The 24,378-nt window shown below is 38.2% G+C and overlaps 1 non-coding gene across 1 annotated transcript; it reads right to left on the minus strand.

The window, feature by feature from the left end:
- Positions 1-14,852: 14,852 nt before the first annotated feature.
- Positions 14,853-14,959, minus strand: LOC122653379. The gene has a single exon (XR_006331810.1). It is a non-coding gene; the product is annotated as a small nucleolar RNA R71 (small nucleolar RNA).
- Positions 14,960-24,378: the final 9,419 nt, after the last annotated feature.

Raw genomic sequence — 24,378 nt, forward strand, 5'->3', positions numbered from 1 at the left:
AAGGTGGATTCCCAAAGAGATCCTTTGTTAAGGCAAGATTCAGCCAAGCCATGTTTCTTAGCTCATGCAACATTCTTTGAAGTACATCTTCTTCTGCTGGTAATTCTATCTTTTCAACTTGTTCTGCCAAATGACCATACACCATATTCGGGAAACAAGAAGTAGCTCCATACATGATGTACCTGATGAGATTCCTCTTAATCAGGATGCGGTTGAGGATCCTATCATTGATGCAGTTTCTACTGAGATTCCTCAGATTCAGGGTGAGGCAGTGGTAGCACCATTATGGAAATCCATCAGGGGGAGAAATTCAGAAATACCATCTATCTATGAGGTCTATCTGGGAGAACATGACTACGACATAGGTTGTGTGGTTGATCTAGTTACTTATTCGGATGTTGTTTCTAGTTCTTAGTTAGATTTGTGGTTAGATGCGATGAGAGATAAAATACAATCGATGAAACATAATGTTGTTTGGGAGCTTATTGATTTAAACCTGAGGTTTTACGGTGAATGGTTCAGACCATCTTGTGTAGACTCAAGAAGTCTATTTACGGTCTCCAATAAGCTTTCAGGCAGTGGTATTTGAAGTTCGACAGTGTCGTGACTTCATTCGATTTTGAAGAAAACAAAGTGGATCAGTGTATATATCATAAGGTCAGTGGGAGCAAATTTTGTTTTCTCATTCTTTATGTGGATGACATCCTGCTTGCAAGCAGTGACCTAGGGATGTTGCATAATACAAAACAACTATTATCTAGGGAATTTGACATGAAGGACCTTGGTGAGGCTTCTTTTGTCCTTAGCATTGAGATCCATAGGGATCGTTCTCCCCGTTTACTAAGTTTTTCTCAAAAGGCTTATGTTGATCGTATTCAGGAGAGGTTCAGTATGCTGGATTGTAAACCGGAGAATGTTCCTATTTTCAAGGGTGACAAACTAAGCTTGACACAATGCCCGAAAAATGAAGCTGAGAATGATGAAATAATGAGGTGCCTTATGCTAACGCACTAGGTAGTATCATGGATGCTCAGGTCTGGACCAGACCGGATATTGCCTTTGTGACGGGTCTTCTTGGTAGATATCAGTAAGATCCTGGTCTTAACCACTGGGCTGCTGCCAAGAAATTATTGAGGTACTTGAAGGGACAAAAGATTATATGCAACATAAAGACACGTCCTTGAACTCAAACTAGTGGGTCATAGAGATTTCGATCTTGTTAACTGTGAGGATGATAGGAGGTCTACATCTGGTTATGTTTTCCTGATGGCAGGAAGGGTAGTATCATGGAACCGTACAAAACAGACATTAGTAACCACTTCGACTATACAGGTAAAGTTTGTAGCATGCCATGGGCTGCTACTCAGGTTATTTGACTTAGGAATCTCATAAAGTAGTTGACCATTTTAAATTTTATGGATAAACCCATCCAGATATATAGTGATAACAGCTTCGTTGTGTTGGTTATAAACAACAATAAAGGACTTAAGAGGGTCTAAGCACATGAAAGTCAAGTATTTGACCATGAAGGAGACAGAAAGGAAAGGTGACATTGCAGTGGAGCATATTGGTACAGATGATGTGGTTATAAATCTCCTAACCTAAGGTCTTCGCCCTTGTGTTTTAAAAGACATGTCATAAGCATGGGCTTAGGTGTATCATGGGATGCAGTTGGTTAGTGGGAGTTGTTTTTGGTCTATTGTAAAATGAAGTTTCTTTTCATCTGTAATTTTTACCGTATGATAAACTTTGGCTAATATACATCAGTTGTCATTGCATGCAAATTTCTTTTGAACACATGGGTGTTTCATTTATTGACATGATGTATATATATATATATATATGGTTTTAAAGACTTAAGGAATGTGTTAACCTTAAGCAAGATTGGGGCATTAAGTTATTAGCCTAAAAGTATGTCTTGTAATACATAAAGTAAAACTAGAGTTATTCAAGATGAGACATACAGATTCGTTGGAATCATAAAGAATATTTCTCTAGTGAGCCTGTGCCACTTAAAGAAGAGAAATTTTAGACTGACAAATAGATAATACATAAAGAATCACTATGTGAGTATTATCTCGTTGTCACACTACCACATTGCATCCATGTTAGTAGAGTTGAGGGCTCTCGTGACCATGGAAGGCTCTGTGTCGCTTGATCATAGATGCAGTTACCGCCATGATTCGGTGTCTAAAACTCTACGAGATAGTATTGATTTTCTAATACGACCTCTAGACCAATTTATTTTTAAAAATGTGCACATAAAATTTTCTTAAAGGGTTGTTAGCCTGTGATTTGTTTTGGTCAAAATTGTTTTTAAATTTCTTTAAAATTGAGTGATTTAATATAAGTCCAAGTGGGAGAATGTTAGAATTATATTTGAAATATAATTCCATATTTCCTAATATGGACTAATATTAAATAAAGTAAAACTCAGGCTAATTATGGTATTGGTCTAATTAAAGGGGTCATTGAGTTATATTAGGAATCCTATGTGGACTGGCTTTAGTGTGGGCAGATAGATTCCTATTGGGACTGTGATGAGTCAGATCCTATAGGAATTACTGTATAAGGAGAGCTAGGGCCCCCCTCTACCCATAACAACTTATTATTCTTAATTGCTATTGAGGAGTGCATTCTGGACAGAGAGGGAGATATTCAGTGTTCATCATCCCTATGTCAGTATTCTCATCAAGCCAGTTACTTTGGGAATAAAGGGAAAGCACCAAGATCTTTGGTCTTTATTTGCCGCTGCAATCATCGTCACTATGGATGCGAATCAAGGTTGGTGGTTCTATCCCCATTTTCCATTATTTATTTGGTTGTGTTCTTGAACACCCTATGGAGATCCTGGCTTTTGGGATTTTGTCCCTATTCGGATCGATTTAATCTAACATGAACAACCAATAAAATGAATGGAAAAATCAAATATATGTTAAGACATTACACTAGATTGTCAAATTTGACATGTGCTTATCTTGTGTAGCCACCATCTACCCTAAAAAATATTTTGGATATTATTGGGATGATCAATGGTGGTGATGATCTGTTATTTTTTGAAATATCACAATGCATCTATTTTGCCATGTGGACATTTATAGTATATTCATTTGGACCATTGGATAGAAGACATGGTGTAGATTAGTAACATGTCAAATTTCAGTCTAATTCAATCAAATAACCCTTTTTGCATTAGCAAAAAATTTGAGTATGTATGTCCATGCATGTGTACTAGTACACTAGATATTATTGTGCACTCTCTCAATTCTAAATAGGATCAGATGATTTAAACTAAAAAAATCATAAAAATTTATGACTCTTATCTATCTTTTGATTTTTGAAAACTTTAACTTCCATTGTTATATTGATAGTTACATTTTTTCATAAGGAATACTATTACTGTTATTGAAATCTAATTAATTAATTTGTATTTACTTATTAAGAAAAATTAATTTTTATATCCTAATAAAATATTTTTTAATAAAAAAAGATAAAACTATCTAGAAAGTATAAATGATGCATGAGGATGGTAGAACTACAAGTCTCCGTGGTGTCTTGGAAAAAATTATGCTCTCCTACTTTTCTGGATGGGTTAGGTTTTCGCTCTGCTCGGTTGCAGAACAAAGCTCTTCTCCTCTGATTGGGTTGGAGATTATTGACTGAAAATCATTCGGTTTGGGCCAAAGTTCTTAAGGCTAAGTACTTCCCTTACACTTCACTTTCTGATCCTAGTAATCGATTGAGGAGGGGCTCTTGGATATGGAATGGTATCACCAAGATTATCCAGCCACTCCAATCCTTTACTTTAAGGAAGATTGGTAATGGAGCTGATACTTATTTCTGGACTGACCCTTGGATACCCTCGATTTCTCAATTTACTATTAAACCTTCTGAATCCCAGAGGATGTATCCTGAAAAGGTTAGCCTCTTTATTAATGATTCCACTTGGAACGAGGGGTTGCTTAGATGCACAGTCCCTAATTTTGTGTATATATCTGTGGCATCCCCTGTTCTAATACTGCTGATCTATGGTGGTGCTCTCTTACTAAAGATGGGCGTTTCAGCACAAAAAAGTGGCACATTTTCTTTCCTGTTCTTCTTTAAATGATTTCTCTTGTACCACATGGTGGAAATTTTTTTGGAAGCTTAATATCCATCCTAAATTTAAAATTTTCTTCTGGCGTGTATTACATGCAGGGATTCCGGTTAAGAATTTTGTTTCGAAATGGAATCAGGTCGATCCCATTTGTGCTCTCTGTGGCACTTGAAATGAGATCCTCTGGTATATCTTCCTCTCCTGTGATTGGGTTAAACATATCTGGGCAGCTGGTCCACTGGGTTTGAGGACGGAATTCATTTCTTTTCCCTCTATCGGTTATTTCTGCATTTCTACTTTCCTTAGCCGCCGGCTTGATAAGACTTCCCTTATTTGGTTTTTCTCTATTTTTTATAATAACTTGTTATGTTGTTTGGTATGTTAGAAACAATTTTATTTTTAATTCTGTTAAGCCTGATCCTATTGCCGCGATGCGAAAGATTGAACATTAATTGGTTGCTGGATTTACATCTAGCCCCCCCTTATATCAAGTTGGACTCTGTATTTTTTAGTGATAAGATTATCTCTTCATGTCCTAATGTGCTTTTACCTACTTTAGACTCTCCTGTTTTGTGATGCACAGGGTTTGAACCCAGAGACATAGGAGGTATAGATTATTCTGGTTGGGCTTTTTGCATTTTGCTAGATGGAAAACCCTTTTTGTTGGCTACAGGGCAGATTAAGACTAGACATTCTTTGGAACCGGAATTAACTGGGATCCTCTATGGTTTGGACCTTGCCACTAAGAGAGGTGTGAAGCTGAAAGAAGTTTGGTGTTCCAATCCGGTGTTACCAGGACTTCTTCCAACTCCATCCCATTCTCCATTGCCTTTTGAAGTTCTCAACTTCTTTTTGCAAATAGTGGATCACGGCAAAAGAGTGTCATTTAAAACTCTTACTGAACCTTCCCTTCATGATTGGCTACAGTATTATAGCAGGCTAACTCATAGAATTGACACCTGTTATCTTTTTGACTCTTATGTTCATTTGCCCTCCTAATCTATAAAATTTTTTTTTTCTCATAAAAAAACAAAGTTGTTTTATTAGGTAAAGTTGACTTCTGCAGCAAATAAATGGTTAAGAATTATTTTATTAACCTTATGCTTAGCAACTAGATGTATGGATTTTGGTACTTATTAGATTCCTCAATTTGTGGATGCAACTAGATGTATGGATTTTGGTACTTATTAGATTCCTCAATTTGTGGATTTCTTGTTTAAGAAAGTTTTTCTACACTGCACGAGAAGGGTCCACAAATTATTAAATTATACTTGTGGTACTTAATAGATTCCTCAATTGATAAATAATTTAAGTTGTGGTGTTGATTCAGGCTAAAAAGTAATATATTATTAAATTATCTTGTGGGAATCAAGAAGTCCACAAATTATGACTAATGACAAAACTGCTATATGAATAGTGTGCTTTGTGGACTATATTATTTTCATAAAGTTACATTAAGAGAAAAATCATCTGTAGAATGGTTCGTTGGAATACAAGGGTCTGTTATTTATCCAAACATAATAAAACTATAACTACCCTCTTAAACTACAATTAGGGATACAATTAAAAATACATTTATGAGGGTAATTGAGTGAAATCGCATTCACTACTGAAAAATCAAAGAAATCTTAATACTTTAATTAACTTTAAAAAAAAAAAAAAAAAAGTTAAAACGTAATTGACCACAACCCATCTTCCCCAAAATCATCTATATCGTCACCATGGGAAGGTCGGATTTATCAGACTCTACAACGGAGGCAGCGATGCAACACTGTGCTTTCATGGCATTGAGAAAAATCCTACTTCTGGGACTGTTTTTTCACGGATCATCTGAAATTCAGGACTAGATCGATATCAGCAACTTGGTCCAGGATCTACTGCAATTTAAATTAAACAAAAAAAAAAAAGGGATCATGAGTTACTGAGTAAACATTCCTCCAATCTTGCTTCATGAAAAACAAACAAAACCCATCAAGCACAGTTTGTCAAAATCGTTCATCAATGAACAGTCTGTCAACTTGGATGCGAGTTCGGGGCACGCCATTCAAGATTAACCCAATTTAACCTCTGTACTAGCCTTCTTGTAGACTCTTTGACAGAAGTCTAATGATTAAATCTTCGGACAAGCTTCCCTTCATTCACCGTATTCGCTATCTGCTAGTCACGACCATTATAAATAGAGAAGAAAACAGAGAGTAACCCTACTGAAGTAAATAACTGTCTTACCCAATCTATTTTTAACTGTTAGTGTTGTAACCACCATTAAAACAATCAAGCACTATTACTATCTCCCTTGAGTCCTTGCCGGATTGCACGTTGCAACGGTTGTCGAAATCGTCGAACGGGGAATTAGGATTCTTGCCTTGATCCTCAGTCAGTCTCCTTACGTCTTTAAACGGTGGTAAATTAGAAATGGAAAGAGGGAAAAACCCTAAAGAGGCGAGCTCAGTTCTGTCACCGGCCAAAAACGAGAGATGGTTAAGGCAAGAAATATGATGAAATGAAAAATGCCATTTTAAATGTCGATTCATGGGATTCTAATAAAAAAAATTGAAATGTCAAGTTTACCCCAACCTAATTGACCCTTCAATACCTCATTACTCATTTCATATGGGTCAATTCACCATTTTGTTATTTTTCCAAACGTAACCCACCCTTATTACATGAATAATTCTCCTAATATTTATCTTCTACAAAATTAATTTATAATTATTGAAGATGCAAGATTGAACGGGCAATGAACGACGACAAGATTTTTCTTTTCTTTTTTTTTTCTTCTTCTTCCTATGGACCAAGAGCGTTAGTTTTTCTAATTACATGACACATGCTTTTATGGATTATATAATTATATAGAAAAATGATTGACGCACTGTATAGTAGGTAGTACATACCCTCTCACAATTTTTAACAGTCGTTAGCTCAATTGTTAGGTAGTTGAGAGGCACGTTTGAGAAGCTCCTCTAAATCCTTCATAATAGTCTCTTGCCTTCATCGGTGGACCAACAAAGGAAAAAACCAAACCTTGTTCACCAAACAGTACCACGAGTGGTCCACCATCACCATCCTCGATAGTCTCTTAACATGATTAGGAATGCCCTCGATTAAGACTGGCATCTACTAACTGTTAGGTTTACTTGTCAACTTTTATTTCAACCATCAAACATTCAATAACGAACTAACAATGGTTGTTTGGTTGGTAAGTTTGTTGAATTTTGGGTTTTCAATTATTTATGGGCCTGACAAAAGGAAGCCCAATTAAAAAATGGCCCAAAAGCCCATTAATTACCTACTGATTGGAGGTATGAAAGTGAGATGCCCACCATTGGGTTTAGGCATTAATTAGCTCCAAAGCCCATTCTCTTGTATTGGCTACGAACTTATGACTGACTACCACAGTCAAATCACCAATATTCATCACAAGACCAGTACCTATATGTGAAACGGTGGACACGGTCTCATAGAACCTATAGACTAGCTTCAAGAAGGATGGATAATCAAGCAAACCCTCTAGTTTTTCATTCTGTGGATGGGAGTCTCCTTTTAAATCTCTGTTACCGTTTTACATTGGTTGATCTTTGGTCCGGACAAAAGAGGAGAGCTGATGCATCAAGTCAACTATCGGAATTATAAGGATTTTAGCCAAGCCCTTTTGTATGGATCTTAGAATTTTTTATTTTTGACCTTATGTTAGACCGTCCTCTTGATGCGATGCATTGCATTATAATCCAAGTGTAATGAGTAAAGAAAAAGGGTTAGCTAGTGCGTTCCCTATAAGAGATGCACTACTTCAGTGCTCGGTAATGATGATAAGTGGGCAAAGGATTTCATATCATGAACCAGGGTGGATAAAAAAACTAGTCAAAAAGTTTAGAATTAGATTAGCATCTTAGTTATAGGAACTTTTAGTGGAAAGAAATTTTTTTAGTGAAAATACTGGAAAGAATTTAGAATTGATAGATATAATGAAAAGAAGAAGAATTAACATAGCTTATCTACAAGAGACTAGATGGAAGAGCATATAAGCTAAGGAATTAGATGACTATAAACTTTGGTATCTTGGGAATAAAAATAATAGAAATGAGGTGGAAAAACAATAGAAGATAAAGATTTAAAAAAAATGATGTTGTAGATGTTAAAAGAATTGTGATAGGATAATATCCATCGAACTTGCGTTAAGAAAAGAAGTACTCAATGCAATTAATGCTTACATCCTACATAGGACTGGATGAAAATACGAAGAAATAATTTTGGGAACACAAGGCTAGATTAGTTGAAGAAATTTAGTAAAAAAAGATTATTATATGGGGATATCTAAATGGACATGTTGGAAGAGATAATAGAGGCTATGAAAGAATTCATAGATGATATAGTTTTGGCGATAAGAATAAGGAGGGGAATTTAGTTTTAGAATTTGGTTTATGATTTTTCTTTAGTAAACACATACTTTGAAAAGAGAGAAGAGAATTTTATAATCTTCAAAAGTGGAAAAAATAGTAGACAGCTTTTTTCTTTTATGATTAGAAGGATCGACATATTATTATCTAGAGATTGTAAGGTTATACCAGGGGATAGTTTAACCACACATCATAGATTAATGGTCATAAATATGTGTTTTAAAACTTTTTTTTTTTTTTGGTAGAAGTGTTTTAAAACATTCAATTGTAAGAAATGTGAGATTATCTACTCTAGGATAAGATGGTGAAATTAAAAGGAGAAAAATTGAAGATATTTAGTAATAAATTAATAAAATAGGGGAGGTGGGTTTTCGTTAGAGAACTAGTATGATGTGGAACAAGATGATTACTTAGACTAATAATAAAGATAAAGAAGTCCTAGGAAAATATAAAGAAAAACGACATTCATCTAAGGAAACTTGGTGGTGGGATGATGAAGTTCAATCAACCATTATGCTAAGAAACTGCTAAGAAACTAGTTTTAACACTTGACAAAGGATTGAGGATGAAGAAGATTTGTAATTTTTTTTAGAAATGAAGCTATAAAGATAGGGAAATTCAAGGATCTTTATACAATTGAACACAAAGGAAGGGAACAAAGATATTTGTTAACTAGACAAAATGAAGGAAAGGAAAAGAAGAGAGATTTCGACCATATTAGATGTATTAAAAGTGTAAATGATAACATATTAATAAATGCTGAGATTATTAAATAGATATGAAAATTATATTACAACTTACTAAATGAAAACAATACAAGTAATAATGTTTTAGAATGTTGTTATAACCATTAAAAAGTTATAAGTCTTAGATATATACGAAAAAGTAGGATGTCTGAAGTAAAGGAAGTTTTTAAAAAAAGATAAAAGTTAGTAAAGCAGTAATTCTAGATAGTATTCTAGTAGAGGTGTCGAAGAGCCTAGGAATTAGTGGTATAATTTGGCTAACTAAGCTGTCTAATAAGATTATGAACACAAGAAAATTTTCAGATGAATGGAGGAGAAGCATTATGATTTCAATATATAAAAATAAGGATAATATTCAAAGTTATAATAATAGAATAATAAAACTTATGAGCTATACTATGAAATATGGGAGAGAGTACTTCAAACCCTGTTTAAGACAAGAGACAATTTTTGAGATAGCCGATTTGATTTTTTGTTAGGAAGATCAATTACGGAAGCTATTTTTTTTTTCTTAAGAGACTAATGGAAAGATTTAGAGAATGTAAGAAGGATCTTCATATAGTATTTATGGATTTAGAAGAAGCTTATGATAGAGTCCTTAGAAAATTAATTTCATTGGATATTTTAACATTGAGCAAATTACATGCACCCCTCGTGTAGTTTCAAACAATAAAAAAACACCCCCTAGTTTCACCTTTTATGTGTACCCCCCTGGATTATTGGGAGGCTTACAAATAAGCCCTTACCGTCAAGTTTAAACCTTTAGTTGTAGTTAAACTTTTGAAAAACCCTATATAACCCTTCAATTTTTCCCATGGACCATTTTACCCTTATTCTTGGATCAAACCCTTCTATTCCTATTACGTTTAAAAAAAATTAATCTAATGGGTTGCCATGGCTGCCCAACCAGCAAGGAGCAGCGTGTTCATCCACTGCATATCCCTCCCTTTTATTCTTGTGCTCCTATTAAGTTAAAAAAAAAAAAAATTAATTTCATGGGCTGCCATGGCCTGGGCCAGCAAGGGGCCGCAGATGAAATGGAGTGGAAAAAGAAAATCTTAACTAGAAGAAATGGAGCCATGGTCGCTGGAATGAAGTTCTTCGGTGAGGTAGCCCATTGAATAAAGAGACCAACAGATGGGACCTTCTTCTCTTCCAAAACGAATTTTAATCCAAAATTATAATCTGAAATCCCAAACGGACACCTAAGAATTAAGAGTTGAGATCAATTGCGCTAGCCAACAAATTCTTCTTCTTCATCTTCTTTGTTTCTCGACCTCGTGTTGATCTGTTTTTGGTTTCTAAGTATTATATTGATAAATTCTGTTAAATGATTTTATTCATCAATGGTTGAGTTATATATATGTATTACAAGAGATAGGGTATAAACCCTAGTGATAAAGAGAAGAAATGGTTCCTATGAGAGAGAACTAGATGGAGTAGGAAACTAAAGGGATAACAGTCCCACATGTGATAAGGATGATCCAATATGAGGATTGAGTTTCAAAAGGATTGAAACTCCTCATACGGTGATAGAGTCCACATACGATAATACACCCCTTCAAGATGGAGAGACGTGACAACGAATCTTCAGCTTGTCCCTCAAGAATTGGAACCGAGCCATTGGAAGCAGCTTAGTGAGAGCATCAGCAAGCTGATCGATGGTGGAGATGAACAGGACGGACAGGCGACATTGAGCAACACGATCCCGAACAAAGTGGAAATCAATCTCCACGTGCATAGTGCGTGCATGGAAGACTGGATGGGTTGATAAATAGGTGGTGCCAATATTGTCACACCATAAGGCCAGGAAGAGAGAGACCCAACTCAGTAAACAAGGATTCAAGCCAGATCAGTTCGGCAGTAGCATCAACCAGGGCCTTGTACTTGGATTCTATGGATGAGCGAGCAACAGTGCGTTGCTTGCGGAATTCCAGGAGATGAGGTTAGGTCCGAGAAAAATGGTATAAGCACTTGTAGATTTACGATCCTCACCACTACTAGCCCAATCCGCATCAGAGTAAGCCTGTAAAGTGCAGTTAGGGGATCGACTGATCAGAAGACAATGAGTACGGGTAGCCTTTGGGGGTGCACCATAAAAACATCTTCATAAAGAATGTCGTGAAGGAAGGCATTATGAACATCAAGCTGGTGTATTGGCCAGCCTTGAGAAATTGCAATAGTCAAAACAGCTCGAATAGTTGTAGGCTTGATAACCGGACTGAAAGTTTCAAGGTAATCAATGCCAGGTTGTTGATGAAAGTCCTTGGCCACAAGACGGGCCTTATAACGTTCAAGAGACCCATCAGCCTTGCGCTTGATACGATAGACCCATTTGCAGCCCAATAAATTCATAGTTGGGGACCTAGGAACAAGAGACCAAGTGCCATTCTTAATAAGCGCATTAAACTCATCAGCCATAGCAGAGCATCACTCATGAAGCATGGAGGCTTGCGAGAAACAAGGAGGTTCAGGGGGGGAGGTCAGTATGGAAGGTATGAGGCTGTGAAGGCGTAATGGATAGGGAGGGGGTATAGGGAGGGGAACGGTGGAGTTATAGAGCTCCTGAAGGGAGCGAGTTTGTTGGGGCTGGGGGGAAGGGGGCAAGGCTGATGGGTATGGGGGAATGGAGGAGATGGCGGGAGGGGCAAGGGTGATTGGCTGAGAGGGGGGGAGGGGGCCGGGGAGGGAGAGTCGGTCATGGTAAGGGGGGGTAGGAGGGGCCGGAACCACACAGGGTGAGGAGGCCCAAGGAGAGGAGGAGGACAGTGGAGGGGAAAGGGAAGGAGAGGGGGGAGAAGCAAAGGGAAAAACATGTTCGTCAAATCTGATATGGCGAGTGATGAGCACATTTATGTGTGAAATTATTCCATTTAATTCTGCATTTTATCTGCTTAGAATGGAGCTACCTTGGGTATTTCTATCATTTTTTAGGGTACATGGGTATTTTATGCGATTTCATGCTATTCTGGACTATCAGGCATCATATCTTCTAATTTACACATAAAGTGGTCCAGTTTCTTTTCATGGTTACAAAGACGGCTGAAAACTGAGCAAGATGGACGTGTTGTATTAAAAGTATGCAACGGTTTTGGAGTCCATTCATGCGATTATTCTTTTTGAGCCAGAAAAGAATAATGGACCAGAAAATGAGTTGAAATGCAAGCCCGAGCCCAGAACCAAGGAAGATTGACTGGTATAATACAAGTGGCCCCCTCCTTCATTGTTGGACGAATTTCCTCCCCTATTTTCTCTCTCTTCTATTTTATTCTCTTATTTTATTTCCCCTCCTATTTTCGCTCTTCCATATATTTTATTTATTTTTTTTTCTTTCTCCGATTCACTTTCCCTTTTTTTATTATTTTATTCAAACACCACACGGTTTCCTCTTTCCTAAATCTGTTTTATCCTCTTAATTCCCCATTTCACACGTTCCCTCTCTCTCTCATCCCCATCTTACATGTTATCTCTCTCTCTCTTTTAGTTTCCTATTCCAAACCCTATCCTATCTCCTTTTCTTTTTTTTTTTTTTTTATCTTTTTCTAATTTTTAAAAAAGCCAATCCCATCTCCTAATGTTTCTACCTCTCTTAACTCCCATATGTTGCCCATATCTTTTTCTCCCCATCTCACGTTCCTATCTCTCCTCTGATTCCCTTATTTCTATCCACCTATTTCCCAAATCCCTCACAGATTCTCTATCTCTACCTCTCTTCCATCTCTCACGTTCTCTGTTTCTTTTTATTATTATTAAATTCTTTTTAAAAACATAGCTATAAAAACACCCACGGACAGATTGGGAGGGGGATTCCATTCCAAGCAAAACCGTGCTCTCTTTCTCTTCTTCTTCTCTCTATTTCCCTCTTTCTTCTTTTGTTTTTGTTTTTGGATCTTGGGTTCGGGAAGAGGAGGAGGGAGTGATCACCGTTCCAACAGCTTCATCTCCATAGATCGTTGTTATCATTGCTACCCTTTGTCTCTTAGCACCACGATTGGCTAAGTTCCCTCTGTCTTTAGGTGTAGATGAGCTAATGGTGTTTGCTATTGAAAATTCTGGTTTGCAGTCTTGATTGCTTGATGTTGAGACCCCATCCCTATTTGGATAATTTTAATAGATGTATTTAGTTGGAAAATTCTGTTTCTGTGATTCATTATTTTTCATTCAAGCAATGGTATTTTGTTCTTATGTGGTTGTACCGATGATGGATTATAGCTGAACGAACTAAGTGTGCCAAGCCCCATAAGCGAAAGACGATAGTACTCGTCAAGATAGTCCATACCTAGGAGGAACCCTACATTTTGTGGTATTATTAGGCCTGTGGTTATAATAAACCAAAGCATGCAACCGAATTGAAGAACAACCCATTAGGGATTCGAACCCTAAAGATAGTCTTCTCCCGTATTTGCATATCGTTGTTAGCTTAGATTCGTTTCTTTAGTTCGTAGTTTAAAATCAGATTTATTGCATTTTAATTTTCCTCATTTTCAACTAATAATCGTAGTAATTTAGCCTTCCAGTTTCCCGTAGATCGACCCCTTACTTTCTACTTGCTAGATTAATTTAGGGTTTTATTTTTGACCAGTTAACGACACGATCAAATTTTGGCGCCATTGCAGGGGAACTGAAGCATGATTGCTAAGATTGATTGAGTTATTTTGTGTTACTTTATTTTAATTTTAATTTTATAATTCCAGAATTTTTATTTTTATTTTTAATCTCTTTATTAGGTTAATTTTAGTATACCTAACACTCTCTTTGTTTGTGCAGGAAGCCGAGTAGATCGAGTAGGACAAGCTGTCCGTTTGGTTTACTTTTTAATTCCTAGACTTTATGTAATTAGGGTTATTTTATGTAATAATTTTTTTTATTCCAGCATTAGATTGGGTGTTTAGGTTTAATTTTAATTTCCCCAGCCCCTGAAGATCATATGTGTAACCGTTCATCGGGGGCAGCACGTGGAATTGCGCAATCGACAACACCAGGTAAGTATTTTAGTTAGTTTTAAATTAGTTATTTTTTTAAAACTTTATAGTTCTGATTTTTATTTTTATTGAGTTTTTTTTTATTTAGTTATCACATTTTAATTTCTAGTTTTAATTTCTATTTAATTAGCACGTTCAACTTGTGTTGTGTTTTATGCATGGTCGGCATTCTTTGCACCCCAACCTGATTGTCATTGACCTAGAAATAGAGCGATCTGTAGCTAGACCTAGGGATAAGGATAATCATAACAACATGGGTGATGAAAATCAGCCAGGAAGGCCGCTGAGTGAGCACTTCACTCCAACTGCCTATACCCCTGCATCTTGTATTCAGTTGCCTGCCATTCAGGCCGCTCAATATGAGATCAAGTCCAGCATCATACAGATGTTACCATCCTATTATGGACTTGCTAATGAGGAGCCTTACAAGCATCTTGATGAGTTCTTAGAGGTATGCTCTACAGTCAAAATCCAAGACCTCTCGCCAGATGCCTTAAAGTTGCTTCTATTCCCATTTTCCTTAAAGGACAAAGCCAAACACTGGCTCCATTCCCTAGATTCGGTTAGGATTTCTATGTGGGCGGGAATGCAGTAGGAATTTTTGAAAAAATTCTTCCCCATTGGCCGGACTAATAGCCTTAGAAGAGACATTACTAGTTTCTCCCAATTAGAGAGCACATAATTTCATGAAGCGTGGGAGTGACCCAAGGAATTACTTAGGAAGTGCCCCCACCATGCTGTCCCAAAATGGCAATTAGTCCAGTGCTTTTATGATGGCCTCCATGACCGATATAGGCAGATGGTAGACTCCTCTTGTGGTGGAACATTTATGCACAAGAATGAGACGGAAGCATGGGATCTTTTTGAAACCCTTAGTGAGAATTCCCAACATCATGCTTCAGCTTCTCAGACTGAGATTCTGCACATAGGGCAACCAAAGAAGGGCGGTCTCTATGAGATCAATCCAACTGTAGAGATGACTGCTAAGGTTGATATGCTGTCCAAGAAATTGGACTATCTGATATCTGTAGGACAGCATTCTATGTCCCATTTCCCAATGTGTTTCCCTCCACCCAATCAGACTGAAGCCTGTGTCTTATGTTCTAGCCCTAGTCATTATGTGACGGACTATCCTTCGGTTGCACCATTCCCTGAATTTGTTCAGGAATAGGTACAAGTGGCTCAAGGTTTCCCTAAACCGGGTAATGATCCTTTTTCCAATACCTATAACCCAGGATGGCGAAACCACCCAAACCTTTCATGGAGAAACTTACTACCTAATAATCCTCCAAACCGACCATATAGGCCACCATTTAATGTTCAATCTAATGCCTATAGGGGTGGACAACCACCATAGCCTCAACCCCAACAGAATTAATCCTTTTAGGAAAAGGTGCTAAAAGCATTAAATGGAATCGAGCAGAACACACAGCTGCTATATTCACATACTTAGTCCATTAATAAGCCAGAGAACCAACTCGGTCAACTAGCTGATGCTATAAGTAGGAGGGAGGTTGGCCAATTGCCAAGTCAGCCAATAGATAACCCAAATAGTCAAATGGGTCGAGGGAAAGAGCAAGTCCAGTTGGTCACAGTCCTGAGGAGTGGCAAAAGGGTGGAAAAACCTGATACACCCTTAGCCACTAATGAGACGTTGCCTACTAAGTCTTAAAGCCAGGGAGAGGCTAAGTCAACCCTAGAGAATTCTGGTAGTGGTGTAGACACACACGATTCCATTACTGAAACACCACCTGTGAAACCCACTCATTAGTTTCCAAGGAAGGGGCTGCACATTCCTATTGTGGAGGGACCATCACCTGATTCTTATATTCCAAAGGTCCCTTTTCCCCAAGCTCTTCAGACACCATCTTCCCCCCTTCAGGGTAAACAAGGTGAAAAGATGCAAGAGATGATCGACTTGTTCCAATAAGTTCGCATCAATCTCCCCCTCTTGGATGCTATCAAACAAGTTTCTGCTTACGCTAAGTTTTTAAAAGACCTCTGCACCCAAAAGCGTAAGTTGAGAACTGAAATCGCAAAGACCATCCATTTGACTGAACAGGTTAGTTCGGTAATTTCCAACCATGTCCCCCTAAGCTTAAGGACCCAGGTGTGCCTCTTATTTCTTGCATCATTGGAGATCTCTCCATAAGTAGGGCACTACTTGATATAGGGGCTAGTGTGAATATTTTGCCTAGTTCAGTCTATGATAGATTTGGTTTAGGAGATTTGAAACCCACTGTGGTTATCCTTCAATTGGCTGATCGTTCAATCAAAACACCTCATGGGTTGTTAGAAGATGTTTTAGTGAAGGTGGAAGAATTGTACTTTCCTGTGGACTTCCTTGTCCTGGATATGGATACAGCAACCACAGCCAAGCTTTCCCCTGTCATTTTAGGGCACCCCTTCTTAGCTACTGCGAATGCTTGCATAGATTGTAGATCGGGTGCCATGGACATCTCTTTTAGGAATAAGAACCTTAGGCTCAACATCTTCAATGCATCCTTAGGTTCCTTTAGAGAAGAAGAGTGCTTTGCGTTGGATTTATTAGACGAAGTTGTGGCTGATCACGCTTCTCACGTGCTTATTGATGACCCTTTGCAGCACTATGTGATGCTTAAAGATGAGTCTAAGGCATACACTAAAGAGGTGCATACTTTTCTTGATTCTTCCCCCTCTTTAGAACGGCCACCTTGGACAATTAGGTTTGAGCCGCTCCCCCCCTTTGGTTACATCTCTCCAAACTTCTTCTAAACCGGCTCCTTGGTATGATTTGATCCTTGACCCTCCATGAGTCATTCTGAGTCTGGCTGAAGACTCTAAATTTAGTGCTACGTGGGAGGCAACCCACTATTTTTTCTTTAGTACTTTTGTTTTTGTGTTTGTTTGTTTTTGTTTTTTTTTTAGGTAGCTGCTACTGATTGCTGGATGCACTGTTCTGCCGTATATTGCTGATTTCTGGTACACTCCTTCCCTTATCCCTATTTTTATTGTTCTGCATGCATTGAGAACACTGCATACTTTAAGTGTGTGGGGGGGGGTGTGAGACCGATTGATAGATTTTTATTTTTTAGCTTTTGGTAAGTTTTACATGTCTCTCTGTTACTTTGATGCGAAACGCGGGAGAGAGAGACTTAGGAACCCTAATCTGAAGTAATAAAAACCCTGTTGAGAGGAGAGTAGCTAGTATGTATCCTAAGGTGGGTTTTGACTTAGACAATAAGAGCCCCATCTTGTCGAAGGGACAGACCACTTGGCTGTCTTGTGTTTCTTTGAGCTTTTGGTTAGAAGCTGAGACCAAGTTTAGTTTTGGTGTGACATAAAAAAAAAGAAGAAATAAATAAAAGTAAGAGTTGAATTCCTTGGAGCTAGACAGGGCACTCCGCCTTAGGAAGCGAGGTGACTTGGTTGACACTCCTTGGGGTGAAACCTCTGAAAAAGAACTCTAGCATCACTATCCCTATGGATATATGTAAGAAACAAAGCTACCAAGTAGCTCGGGTGTCTTGTGTAGTGACCCTGCATGGCATTTGAGGAATAGTAGTGGAGTAACAAATGGAGTTCACTGTTTTGGAAAAAAAAAAAAAAAAAAAGAAGAAATGTCATTGCCTTGGTACAATTGTATGGTAAAAAAATGCTCCGAAGCCTAAAGTCCTTGGTGCCCTTGACGTCATGAGTGGTCTTACCTTAAGTAAGGTGGTGTTTGGCAAATATGGAGAGATTCCCTAATTAGGATGTGTACCTGTTGCTAGAATCAATACTAGGTAATAAGAGCTCAAGTGTGGGGGTACCTTTGTCTTCTTGATCTTAAGTAGGGCATCTCAGTTTCAGGTTTGGTGTGTGCTTCTCACCCATTGTCAAAATTTAAACTTGCAATCATGAATTTTGTGTGTATATTCCCTGCAAACACTCATGAGACAAAGCTCGTCCACTAGGGGTAACCTACTAGGGGTTTAAAGGCTTATTGCACATGCTAAGTACAACCGTGATTCCTACGAAAGTGAGTTAGGTTTTTTTTGTTTTCTTTATTTTCTTTTTGCTCAAGGGCTAGCAAAATCTCAGTGTGGGGGTATTTGATGAGCACATTTATGTGTGAAATTATTCCATTTAATTATGCATTTTATCTTCTTAGAATGGAGCTACCTTGGGTATTTTCTGTCTTTTTCAGGGTACAGGGGTATTTTATGCGATTTCATGCTATTTTGGACTATCAGGCATCATATCTTCTAATTTACACGTAAAGTGGTCCAGTTTCTTTTCATGGTTACAAAGAGGGCTGAATTCTGAGCAAGATGGATGTGTTGCATTAAAAGTATGCATCGGTTTCGGAGTCCATTCATGTGATTATTCTTTTTGGGCCAAAAAAGAATAATGGGCCGGAAAATGAGTTGAAATGCAAGCCCGAGCCCAGAACCAAGGAAGATTGACTGGTATAATATAAGTGGGCCCCTCCTTCATTGTTGGACTAATTTCCTCCCCTATTTTCTCTCTCTTCTATTTTATTTTCTTATTTTATTTCCTCTCCTATTTTCTCTCTTCCATATATTTTATATATTTATCTTTTTCTTTCTCCCATTCACTTTTCATTTTTTTTATTATTTTATTCAAACACCACACGGTTTCCTCTTTCCTAAATCTGTTTTATCCTCTTAATTCCCCATTTCACACGTTCCCTCTCTCCCTCATCCCCATCTTACATGTTATCTCTCTCTCTCTCTCTCTCTTTTAGTTTCCTATTCCAAACCCTATCCTATCTCTCTTTTTTTTTTCTTTTTTTTTTTTTTTTTTTTTTTTTATCTTTTTCTAATTTTTAAAAAGGCCATTCCCATCTAACGTTTCTACCTCTCTTAACACCCATATGCTGCCCATATCTTTTTCTCCCCATCGCACGTTCCTATCTCTCCTCTAATTCCCATATTTCTATCCACCTATTTCCCAAATCCCTCATGGATTCTCTATCTCTACCTCTCTTCCATCTCTCACATTCCCTTTTTCTTTTTTTTATTATTAAATTCTTTTTAAAAACATAGCTATAAAAACACCCACGGACAGATTGGGAGGGGGATTCCATTCCAAGCAAAACCGTGCTCTCTTTCTCTTCTTCTTCTTTCTATTTTCCTCTTTCTTCTTTTGTTTTTGTTTTTGGATCTTGGGTTCGGCAAGGGGAGGAGGGAGTGATCACCATTCCAATAGCTTCATCTCCATAGATCATCATCACCATTGCTGCCCTTTGTCTCTTAGCACCATGATTGGCTAAGTTCCCTCTGTCTTTAGGTGTAGATGAACTAATGGTATTTGCTATTGAAAATTCTGGTTTGTTGTCTTGATTGCTTGATGTTGAGACCCCATCCCTATTTGGATAATTTTAATAGATGTATTTAGTTAAAAAATTCTATTTCTGTGATTCATTATTTTTCATTCAAGCAATGGTATTTTGTTCTTATGTGGTTGTACCGATGATGGATTATAGCTGAACGAACTAAGCGTGCCAAGCCTTATAAGCGAAGGACGATAATACTCATCAAGATAGTCCATACCTAGGAGGAACCCTACATTCTGTGGTATTATTAGGCCTATGGTTATAATAAACTGAAACACGCAACCGAATTGAATAGCAACCCATTGGGGATTCGAACCCTAAAGATAGTCTTCTCCCATATTTGCATATCGTTGTTAGCTTAGATTCGTTTCTTTAGTTCGTAGTTTAAAATCAGATTTATTGCATTTTAATTTTCATCACTTTCAACTAATAATCTTAGTAATTTAGCCTTTCAGTTCCCCGTTGTTCGACCCCTTACTTGCTACTTACTAGATTAATTTAGGGTTTTATTTTTGACCGGTTAACGACATGATCAACGAGCAATCCATAATTTATTGGTACGAAGATCAAGACACCAATAACTGATGTGGGAGGGACTGTATCCAAGAAAAACACAGGGAGAAGAATGAAAATCCATTTTATAAGTGTTGTAAGGGCGAAGAAAGGGATAGCACAAATAGCCAAAAACACGTAAAAAATAGTAGTCTGGTGATTGGTGGTGGACTAGTTGAAAGGGGGAAATTTTGTCAGAAATGCGAGAGGGCATACGGTTAATAAGAAAGACAGCGGTGTCAAACAGGTAATGCCAACCTTGCCTAGGAACATGACCATGAGCTAGAAGATACAAACCAGTCTCAACAATGTGGCAATGGCGGCGTTCAACAGCACCCTGTTGCTCATGAGTATGAGGGCAAGAGAGACGGTGGGAAATACCCAGGGTGGAGAAAAAGGTGGGGAGAGTACGATACTCACCCCCCCAATCGGTTTGAATAGTACGAATTTTGTGATCAAAGAGCCATTCAACAAGTAATTGAAAAGTACGAAAGGTAGAAAAAACATCAGACTTGCGTATAATAGGAAAAAACCAAATAAATTTAGTGCAATCATCCATAAAAATTACAAAGAACTTGTGACCATCGACTAAAGGGGTGGGAGATGGTCCCCAAACATCACTAAAAATTAAATCAAGAGGAAATAAACTACGGGAGGGTGAAAGTTTTCAAGATAAACTAGAGGCCTTGCAAAGTTGACAAGCATTACACAAATTTGAAAGTTTAGTAGAAGCACATGGTAAATTTTTTTCACAAAGTATAAAATGGAGCAGTTGCTCATGTGGATGACCAAGGCAGTGATGCCAACCATCGATGGAAGTTCTTTCGGCAATATTGGCAGTCGATGATGACACTGGAGAATAGGAAATAGTGTAGAGACCATTACTACTCGGTCCAAAAAGTAGTATGTTCTTGGTGACTTGATCCTTAACAAAAAAGTGAAATTCAAAATAAACACCATTATCTTGACAAAATTTTTGAACAGAAAGAAGTTTTTGGGAAATAGAAGGATCATGTAAGACATTCGATAAACAAAAAGAAAGAGAATCAGAATTAGAAGGAATAGAATCAATACCATTGTTAGAGATAGGAAGACCCTTACCATTACCGATATGCAGTTGATCAGGACCAGTATAGTTGTCATAGGAAGAAATGGAATTTAGATCTGGGGTTACATGGTGGGAGGCACTAGTGTCTACATACTAGGCTAGGGCAGTGGAGGGTGGAGGGGTAGGGAGAAGTGGGGGATTGGCATAGTAGGCAGCCGGGGAGGGAGGGGGAGGGTACGGGCGGTAAGTAGGGGAAGGTGGTGGGGTAGGGGAGGGAGGGTGATGGAAAAGGTGAGGCTGATCCTTATAGTGGCATTGAGATGCAGTGTGATACAAGCGATGACAAATAGTGCACCAGGCTATAGATCCTTAAGAACAACCACCAAAACTACGACCGCGGCCACGACCACGACCACGACCTCCTCTCCCATGAAAGGAACCCTTGGTAGGGCTGGATTCAGTAGGAGAGGGGCCTTTTTGAATAGTGTTTACAGTAGGGTGTTAAGAAAAAGCCCAGAATGGCGATTTGCAGAAGAAAAACGGAATAGAGAAAGCACACACAACGCACAACACAGAGATTTACGTGGTTCACCCCCAAGGTGGGAAGCTACATCCATGGCCGAGAAATAGAATAGATTTCACTATTTTTCTGGAAATGTTACAAACCCTCTTAACCCCATCTCAAAGAGATAAGAACATTATACAAGGAAGCCCTAACCCCAGAAAGTACAAAAGTGCCCCTGGCCCAAAATTACCAAAAAAAAGGGCCGGACCAAAACATAACATATGGCTCAAAAGTACTCATTTTAAAGATCTCGATGAGCCCAACACAACACCCAACCTTTGGTAGGGACGTTCACCATTTTTTGCCATTCCGAGGTTGTTTTGAGGCCGTAAAAGCCCTCCGAAGATCTCAACCGCACTTTTTGGCCAAAATCAGGCTTCACCAACAACATAGGGGCACCGGCGGTAGAGGATGATTCAGTGAGATATAGATTTTGCAAGGCAAATCCATGAAGGAATTCATAGCTTTGAAACATGAAGTGCAAATCATCAGAAGAAATAACATCAGTCCGAGTCAAGAGGGAAGAGACCATAGGGCAAAATTCACCATGCAAGCCCTTGTAGATGTGCATGTTGAAGTTGCTAGGCCGGAATGACTGACCAGCGGCAGAGGGCTCAGCCGATATAGCTTTGGCACAGGTGAGAAACTTAGGAACAGTCTCATCCGATTATTGGGTGAGATCGTGAAGAGCCATAGTAAGGGTCATGAGCCGGCTTTCAGAAGGGGATGAAAGAGAAGTTGAGAGAGCATCCCATACATCTTTGCTGGTATCCTTGCCGAGAATAAGAGGGAAGACATCCTAGGTAAGGGAGGCAATTAACAAGCTCCGGATCATGGCATCTTGGCAACGCCAAATAGTAGCAACAACAACATCAGTAGGGAGTGGAGTAGATCCATCGAGATATCCAAAGAGATTTTGAGCCTACAAAACGGTTCAACCTATGTCCTCCAATATAGATAGTTTGTAGAGGTCAATTTAATGGAGATATAGTGATTGGCATGGGTGAAGGGGCTGTCAGGGATTGCTGCAGCAGGGAGAGGATTGATCACTTCATTGTCGTCGCGTGTTAAAGAAGAGAAAGAGAAGAAACCGCAGAAGATCTAGGACAGGTAACTCATTGAGTTATATATATATATATATATATATATATATATATATATATATATATATATATATATATATATATTGCAAAGATAGGGTATAAACCCTAGTGATAAAGAGAAGAAACGGTTCCTATGAGAGAGAACTAGATGGAGTAGGAAACTAAAGGGATAACAGTTCCACATGTGATAAGGATGATCCAATATGAGGATTGAGTTTTAAAAGGATTGAAACTCCTCATACGGTGATGGAGTCCACATACGATAATACTGAGCAACTCTCTGTCACATCAAATGGTTCTCACCTTCTGTGTCTCTTTCTCTCTCTTATCGAAACTAAACCTCTCTCTTCTTCTTTGTTTGAATTTTATTCTCAGAGAAATTGGAAAAAGAAATGTTTAGTAGAGTCCTTTCCAGGAAGAGGATAACTGGATCTATTCCTGTATATCTCAATGTCTACGATCTCACCCCTATCAATGGCTATGCTTACTGGTTCGGCCTTGGTGTTTACCACTTCGGTATTCATGGTTAGAATTTCTTCATTTTCCATTTTTTCTCAGCTCTGGATCCCAATGTGTGTGTTTGTGCTTGCATTGCTTGACTACAAAACCTATTTTTCTAGCGATTCCACTTGTATATGAATAAGATCTGGTGGGTATAAAGTGTTGGTTTTGATTTGTGTGATTTTGATAGTTCGTGAAGTGGAATACGCATTAGGGATGCATGATTTTCCAACGATGGGGATTTTTATGCCATAGGCGTCGGACAGAGCCTCAATCGGCAGTGGAAAAACAATAGAAACCCTTGAATTTTTCGTTTTGGCATGAGGTTGAAGGCGGTTCAGGTGTTTGAACTTCACAATAACATAAAGAGAAAGAGGGGAGATGGAGAAACTAACCTTCGCCGGAGGGTGGCTGGGCTAGGAGATGTCCACCGGAGATGTCTGTAACCTTCACCGGAGATGGTGTGAAGGCAAAACCTTGTTGAGGAAAAGTCCTCATGCATAAATTCCAATAATCTATCATGATGATATAAACGTTTTGCTGATCACAAATAAATCGAATTGTACTAACTCTTGTCTAAAAGATGCATAGATAAGAGCATGACACCAAGTGAGGGGGAGCACTCAATTCAAGAGATTGATGCTCAAAGCAAATTGAACCTTGTCCTATCTTTCAAGACATCAAAGAATCATGAAGAACAAGTTTTGAAGACACAGATCAAGACAAGTTAGAGGAACTCATATTGAAGACATTCATGTAAAGAAGTGAAGTTCAAGACTTGAAGAAGATTGAAGATTTAGAATTGTACTAAGTTGTTAAATCATTTGTTAAAGTCAAAATTAATGTAATGCACACACATACACACACACACACATGCATATATTCATATGGAATGACTTTCGGAGGTTATAATAACCTCAATTCATGTGACCAAATTCATTTGGAAATCCCGAAGGTAGTCCATCAAAGGACTTAGTTCATTTCAGCAGAAATTAACTAATCTGGCATACCAGATTCTTAAACGGATCTCAGGAAATAGCCTATAGTAGCTTTCCAACGCACGTTGGATTG

This window comes from Telopea speciosissima, chromosome 2, assembly GCF_018873765.1.
Source record: "Telopea speciosissima isolate NSW1024214 ecotype Mountain lineage chromosome 2, Tspe_v1, whole genome shotgun sequence".
Lineage (NCBI taxonomy): Eukaryota > Viridiplantae > Streptophyta > Magnoliopsida > Proteales > Proteaceae > Telopea > Telopea speciosissima.